Source organism: Hylobates moloch, unplaced genomic scaffold, assembly GCF_009828535.3.
Source record: "Hylobates moloch isolate HMO894 unplaced genomic scaffold, HMol_V3 SCAFFOLD_7, whole genome shotgun sequence".
NCBI classification, from domain to species: Eukaryota; Metazoa; Chordata; class Mammalia; order Primates; family Hylobatidae; genus Hylobates; species Hylobates moloch.
Genome location: NW_026652282.1, coordinates 35,600,225 through 35,607,848, shown reverse-complemented (window position 1 = coordinate 35,607,848; position 7,624 = coordinate 35,600,225).

Genomic DNA, 7,624 nt, shown 5'->3' with positions numbered 1-7,624 from the left:
GCTGAAGAACATTAGTGACTCTCTTTTCCTCAAATCCCAAGAGCTCTTCTGCTTCAGAAGAGCTGTGTGATGAGTTCTTCCCATGTTATCTCTTCGTGAACTACCTTTTCCCATGGTAAGGGCAAGAGCAGTCTTTATGGAAGCTCAAAACTGGGAAAAATATTGCCGAGGAATATGAAAGGGCAAGGTAGCTTATAATCTCGCCAGACATTGAGCCATAATTTAGTATTGGTGGAGGTACAGGTATTTTTCAAACAGAATCTATTTGTTCTGGGGAGGAAGTCCTTCCTTTGAACTTCTTGGCCCCACATTTTTTTTTTTTTTTTCTTTTTGCTTTGAGGCAGAGTCTCACTCTGCCACCCAGGCTGGAGTGCAGTGGTGCGATCTCGGCTCACTACAGTCTCCACCTCCTGGGTTCAAGTGATTCTTGTGTTTCAGCCTCCTGAATAGCTGGGATCACAGGCATGCACCACCACACCCAGCTAATTTTTTTATTTTTAATAGAGGCGAGGTTAATGCCATGTTGGCTACGCTGGTCTTGAACTCCTGACCTCAAGCGATCCGCCTACTTCCACCTCCCAAAGTGCTGGGATTACAGGCGTGAGCCACCGAGCTTGGGCCTGCCCCACACTTTTTCAAGGCTTACCTGGAAGGAACGCAACTCTTCATTCAGATGATCAATTCTTAGGTTCCCATGGTGAACACAACAGATGAGCTGAGGCCTGCTGATCCCAGAAAGAAAGAAACTCCTTTTATGATACTTACTGCAGTTGGCGAGTTGCCAGGATGGACCCAGAAGGATGCGATTGCAGAAGCTATGTAGGATCTGGTCCCAGAAATAGTTTAAGGTTTGGGGAAACAATGCATATGCATGACAGACAAACAATATACCCTATGGGAAAGAGCCTAGATTTGGAGTCAGGTAGAATCCCTGTAGCCACACTCTCCTAGATTAGCCATGTGTTTTGGCGTGGTGGCTCACGCCTGTAATCCCAGCACTTTGGGGGGCCGAGGCAGGCGGATCATGAGGTCAAGAGATTGAGACCATCCTGGCTAACACAATGAAACCCCGTCTCTACTAAAAATACAAAAAATTAGTCGGGCGTGGTGGCGGGTGCCTGTAGTCCCAGCTACATGGGAGGCTGAGGCAGGAGAATGGCGTGAACTCAGGAGGTGGAGCGTGCAGTGAGCCGAGATCTCACCACTGCACTCCAGCCTGGGCGACAGAGCGAGACTCCAACTCAAAAAAAAAAAAAAAAATAGTGAATGGTAATAGCTAAGCCATAGGGTTATTCTGGGGTGTGAGTGAGATAACTTGGAAAAGTACCTGATACAGTAACTGAAATGAACAAAGGTCGTTAATAAACAGTAGCTATTTTTTGTCACATAGGAATTATTCATTGTTAAAAGACTTGCTTTGCTATCAAAAACAGCGTAGGGACACAGTTACTGTTAGAGGTCAAATTGCATGGAATTCAGAGAACTCCAATTGCCCAGGGTCAGCTGTGAGAAGAACCTACACTTCTGGTTTCTTAGGGTCTCAAGGAGAAAGACAGTCTCAATCTTCTGCCACTAAGTAAGGACCAAATGATTGGCAATAGGCAAAGTACTCTAAGGCGGCTCTGGTTTAGGTTTTGTCTTCTTTTTGGCTTTCTCATCTCCTGGGGATGATATTCTGCAGGACTTAGTTAAGGATAGGACTCCCAAGGCCTCCCCACCAGCATGCACAGCAGGTCACTTGGCTCCTCCAGCAGACAGAGACCTGTACACAGGTGTCCCATACTCCCACGGGCCTCCCCAAAAGACAGTGGCTCCCCCAGCCTCATGCTTCACTTTCCTAATTTCTTCTGCCCCAATCCTCACCAGAACTACAGAGCCACTGCCCACCAATCCAGGTACCCCCTTTCCTATAGCATCCTCCCCACAACTGTCTTGTTCTCTTGAACCTGGTTTCTTCTCTAGCCAGGATATAGAATACCGATTCAGTTAGCAAAAATGTATTAAGTGGCCGGCTACAGTGGCTCATGCAATTTGGGAGACTGAGGTGGGCAGATCACCTGAGGTCAGCAGTTTGAGACTAGCCTGGCCAACATGGTGAAACCCCGTCTCTACTAAAAACACAAAAAGTAGCCAGGCTTTGGTGGCGCACACCTGTAATCCCAGCTACTCAGGAGGCCAAGGCAGCAAAATCACTTGAACCTGGGTGGCAGAGGTTGCAGTGAGCTGAGATCGCGCCACTGCACTCCAGCCTGGGTGACAGAGTGAGACTCTATCTCAAAAAAAAAAAAAAGTATTAGGCATGCAATACTTCATTTATTGTTTATCAGATTTTTTTTTTCATCAATATGTGGTGAGCACCATGCTAGGCACTGGGGGGATACAGCCAGAAACAAAATTCTGAGAACATTATGGATATATGTACATTGCTGCACATTGATGCAAGCTTAGCACCTGGTGATGATACACTGTACCTTATGGACGATACGGTCTTGCTGAGGGAGATGACCTCCCAGGGACCAACGCGCAGAGCCTATTCAGGAGCTGATAGCAGGCCTGTGTGGTTGGCCTTCAGAGGGTGAGCTAGACAGTGGCAAGCAATGAAGTGGCCTTGTTAAGGCATTTAGATTTTGTTCTAAGTGCAGTGGGAACTAGTGGGGTAGTGACATTCAACACTTTTTTTTTTTGAGACATGGTCTCCCTCTGTCACCCAGGCTGGAGTGCAATGGTGCAATCATGGCTCACTGCAGTCTAGACCTTCCAGGGTTAAGCGATCCTCCCACCTCAGCCTCCTGAGTAGCTGGGACTACAGGCATGCACCACCACACTTGACTATTTTTTTTAAGTGGAGATGAGGTCTTGATCCTGTCTCAAAATAAATAAATAAATAAATAAATAAATAAATAAATAAATAAATAAATGTAAAAGATCTTTCTAGCTGCCACGTTGCGGGTGGACTGGAGAATAGCAAGAGTGGCAGCACAGAGATTGCTAGAATAATCATCCTGTATAATAATTCAGGCCCAAGATGGTGGCCTGGCCTCAGGTGGATGTAGGAAAATGGGAAGAAGTAGGCTTACTAGATAGACTATTTGGAAGTAGCATGGGTTAGCTTTGCCAGTGGACTGGAGGAAGATGAGGGGGAGATGAATGAGAATGGGTCAAGAATGGCCCCCTAGGATTCTGCTTTAAGCACCGGAGTGGGCGAGCCATTTTCTGTGATGGGGAAGGGAGTTAAAGCAAAGAGCAGGTTCTAAAGGAAAAGCTCTTCTCTATCTAAGAGACATTTGTCCTGCTCACCACTGTTCCCCTAGCACCCGCTACAAGGCCTGGCATTTATTAAATGCCCCCAAATATTTGTAAATTAATTCCTCTTTTAAGAATTCAGTTGTGGCTGGGCGCGGTGCTACACTTGTAATCCCAGCACTTTAGGAGGCAGAAGTGGGTGGATTACTTGAGGTCAGGAGTTCGAGACACATGCCAACAAGGCAGTGTGGCAAAGTAATTAGGACCATGGACTCTGAAGATAGGACTGCCTGGATTTGAATCCTAGCACCACCATTTTCTAGGAATGTTCAGTAACTTCTCTGATAGTTTCCTCATCTGGAAAAAATGTACATAATAACTCTGCCTACCTTATAGGGCAGTTGTAAGGATTAATAGTTAATTTATAGAAAGCACTTTGAAGAGAGCTTGAACCTAACAGGCGTGATGTAAATGCTTGCTATTGTTATTAGGCTGAATGTAGATGCCAAGTTGAGATACCAAGTTTGAAGTTTGATATGGGGATTTGGAACTAGAAAAAAAAATGTAAGAGTCATAAATGAGTAGGTGGTATTTAAAGCCATAAACCTGGATGAGATTGGTGGGGAGGATCCAGGCCCAAGGCAACTGGTAGAGCATAGAAAAGCCCACAAAGAAATTGAAAGCGGTTCTCAGCTAGGATGAAAACCCTGTGAGCAAGCAGCTCAAGGGAGCAGTGGTCATGGTGTGGTAAATGCTTCTGGGAGGCCAAGGAAGTCGAGGACTGAAAAAGAACGCCCCCCCCACCCCACTCCTGGCAACAAGGAAGTAACCAGTGATCTTGAGCACTTTCTGCAGAATGGCCAGGGAGGATGGAGGGGTTGAGGAGTGAGATAAATGACCATGTGTCTATACAGTGAAATTCCACCAGCCTGGAAATTGACAAGGCCCGTCTCCATAGGCTGCTAGAAAAGTAAGATATATTGATAAGTTTCATAGGTGAGGTACAGAACAGATTGTGCAGTGTGTTCCCATTTCTGAAAATAGACCAGAGGACATGCATATCTACAAAGAAACTGGGGGGAAGGGGGCACTCCCCAGCAGTGTTGGAAATCTTTAATGCACACACAAATGTGTCTATATTCCCCCCTACTTTGTTTTTACACAAACTGTAGCAGATGGTACACACTGCTCTGTACCTTATTTTTTTTTCCTTAACTGTAGACCTTGGGGGTCTTTCCATATCAATACACAGAGCAGATCTTCTTTATTATTTTAACAGCTACAGAATATTCCATTGTATGCATGTGCCATCAATGTCACTTCTGGCTCCTTAGGTTGTTTATAATCCTATGCTGTTATAAACAAAGCTGCACTTATTCCAGTGTCTTAAAATAACTTCAAGACTAGCTGATTTTTAGAGTGAACATGAGGTAAGCCTGCAGAAATTCCACATGGATGGAGACACCTCTTTCAAGAAGTCCAGGTGTACAGGGAAACAGATTAATAGGGAACCAGCAAAGGAGATGTGAGGTTAAGAAGGGGCATTCTAAAGATGGGTGATGCTTCAAGCAAAGAAGTATAACAGGGGGCCTTTCAAGAAAGGGTATGGGGGGTGAGGGTGGAGGCAGCAAGGAAAAGCCTCTAAGAAGGTGATATTTTAGCAGGTATGAAACGATGACTTAAAACAGTGTGAGATCCTATGTTGGGCGCTGCGGGAACATCAGGATGGATGGACAGACACTGGCCTTCTGGAAGGTTCAACTCCAGCAGGGAAGCTGTGCTGTTTCACAAATTGGCTGCAATATTGTTAGAAAGTGGTTGATTCTCGGCCGGGCGTGGTGGCTCACGCCTGTAATCCCAGAACTTTGGGAGGCCGAGGCCGGTGGATCACCTGAGGTCAGGAGTTCGAGACCAGCCTGACCAACATGGTGAAACCCCGTCTCTACTAGAAATACAAAAAAATTAGCTGGGTGTAGTGGTGGGAGCCTGTAATTCCAGCTACTTGGGAGGCTGAGGCAGGAGAATCACTTGAACCTGGGAGGCGGAGGTTGCAGTGAGCTGAGATCATGCCATTGCACTCCAGCCTGGGCGACAGAGTGAGACTCCGTCTCAAAAAAAAAAAAGAAAAAAAGAAAAAAAAGAAAAGAAAATGGTTGATTCTCTTAGAGGTACAGGATCTACAAACTTTCCACTGTGGTCCCTGCTGGTGAAGTCTGCTCAGAGTTCCAGAAGTTCCCTGAGTTCCTGATAAGACAGGAAGCTGGGGGAGAGGAGAATCTTTTGCCTGAAATGTTAAGATTTTTTCCCCCATAGGGATTCAATGACACGCGTGCCCTGGAAGGTTTCAAAAATTGGAAATAAATAAAAATCCCAAGAAGAATTTATATTCCTGATGGCTATGCTGATGGTCTTGTAAATTGTATATTTAATCAAAGACACTCAAATGTCTTTTTTTTTAAACTATTGAAGAGCTATTTAAATGTCAACATAAGTGATTCCCTCCCAAATAGTGCTGTTTATACATTACTTCCCCTAATAGACCATAATGATTCATAAGGAGGCATTTCTCGCCTCTAAATTGTAGGCCTATTGAAATATAAATTAAGATGATAAATAATTTGACCTTACCTGAGAGTACTAAGTATTTACATGTGTCAAATACGAAATTACCCTGAACATCATGGTCCCTAAAAAGGCAGCCTTCCTCTCCCGGGTGAATTCACTAAATGAAACGGGTTTATAAATTTCTCTTAGAGTGTGGAAGAGAGAGGAACACACAAAAGAACGGGCCCGGGGACCCGGCCGTCCCCGCCCTCCAGCCTTCCCATGAGGCCCGGGGGGCCGCGGAACCCACTCCCCGGCGGGGAGAGGCGGGTGCAGACCGCCCCCGCGCGCTTCCCGCGCTCCCCTCTCCCCCTCCTTCCGCGACGCCGCAGGAGTTTCAAAACATGGAGTTTCCACAGGAACTTTGCCAGGCCGAGCTCGCAGCCCTCCCGGGCTCCCGCAGCGGGATTCGCCGAGTCGGCGGCGCCGCGCGGCCTCCCCGCCCCCCACGCCCTCCGGGGAGCCGCTGACCCGGCGGCCTCGGGCAGCTCCGCAAAACCGCCTGGTGGCTGTAGAACCCGGGGAGGCGCGGGGGCTCCGGGACTCCGCACCCCCGCCGACCCCGCCCGGGCCCCGGAGGGTGGCAGCCTGGTGCCCTCCGCGGGGCCCGCGCCGAGTCCGTCCGCTGGCTCTGTTTGCTTGGCTTCGCTGCCCGGGGCCGGGGCCGAGGAGCGGGGGTCGCCGGCCATGGCGAGCGAGGCTGGGTACCTGGCCGCCCGCTCTGGAGTTTTGTTTTGAAGCCCGGCGTGGGGGAGGGGCAGCACCTTGTCAAGGAGAAATTTCCTGTTCGCAAGACTCCGCTTGCAGAGTTTCTGTCCTGCCCTTGACCTGACAAGTGGATCTCGGCTGCGCGGGTCCCCGAGAGTCGAGCCAGCCGCGCCAGAAGCGCGCGGGGGTGGGGGTGAGGGCACCCGCGCCGAGGCCCGGGGAGCCCGGCTGAGCGGGGCCGACGCCTGCCCTCCTGGTTCCCGGGCGCACCCGGGAGCGCAGAGCCGAGCGGTGACTAATCTGCGGCTCCGGGCCTCTTGGCGCGCAGCCCGGGCTCGCCTCCCGCCCCCTCGTCTCTCCTCCTCCCCGCCGCCCTCCCAGCCCAGCCGCGCAGCGCTCCGCGAATCGTGCGGGCCAGGGCCGCCGCCGCCGCCGCCGCGTTCCCGGGAGTGTGGGAAGCGGGTCGAGGCGGGTGGCTCGGGAGCTGTCTCCAGTCGGCCTCCTTCGACCCGGGACCGAATGTGCATGTGTTACCTTCCCCTTAAGCACGTTGATCAGCGTTTTCTCCTCGCAGCCGAGGAGCCAGAGCGAAGCGGGGCTTTTAACCCCGTGCGTGCCGGCCCCACCGTGGGCTGAGGGAAGAGAGTGCCGCAAGGAGATTGGTCGATACGGGGTGCGATCAGTTTGGTTTAGCAAGCCTGAGCCAGGAGGAGCCCGGCCGGATCCGAGGAGCTTGCCCAAGCGCGGGACGCTCTCCTGTGGAGAGCAGGCCGCTGAGGCCCGAGGCGGCTCGTTAATGTTCAAGCCCTCCCAGGGGCAGAGCCGTAACTCGACCTGCCTGGCCAGGCAAGGTGCGGGCTTGAAAGGCCCGGCGGGCAGAGGCTTCTGGAGGAGCCCGGGAGGCCATGGCGGGACCCGCCTTCCCGCACCCTGTTCGTTGGCGCGTGGGTGGCTCCTAACCCGGGTCGGGGCCTTGCGGTCGCCTCGCGGATTGGGCTCTGGCCGCCGCTCCCTCCCCTGGTCCAGGCCTCGCCTGGGAGTTAATGATTGATTTACTGGCTCCGCGCGG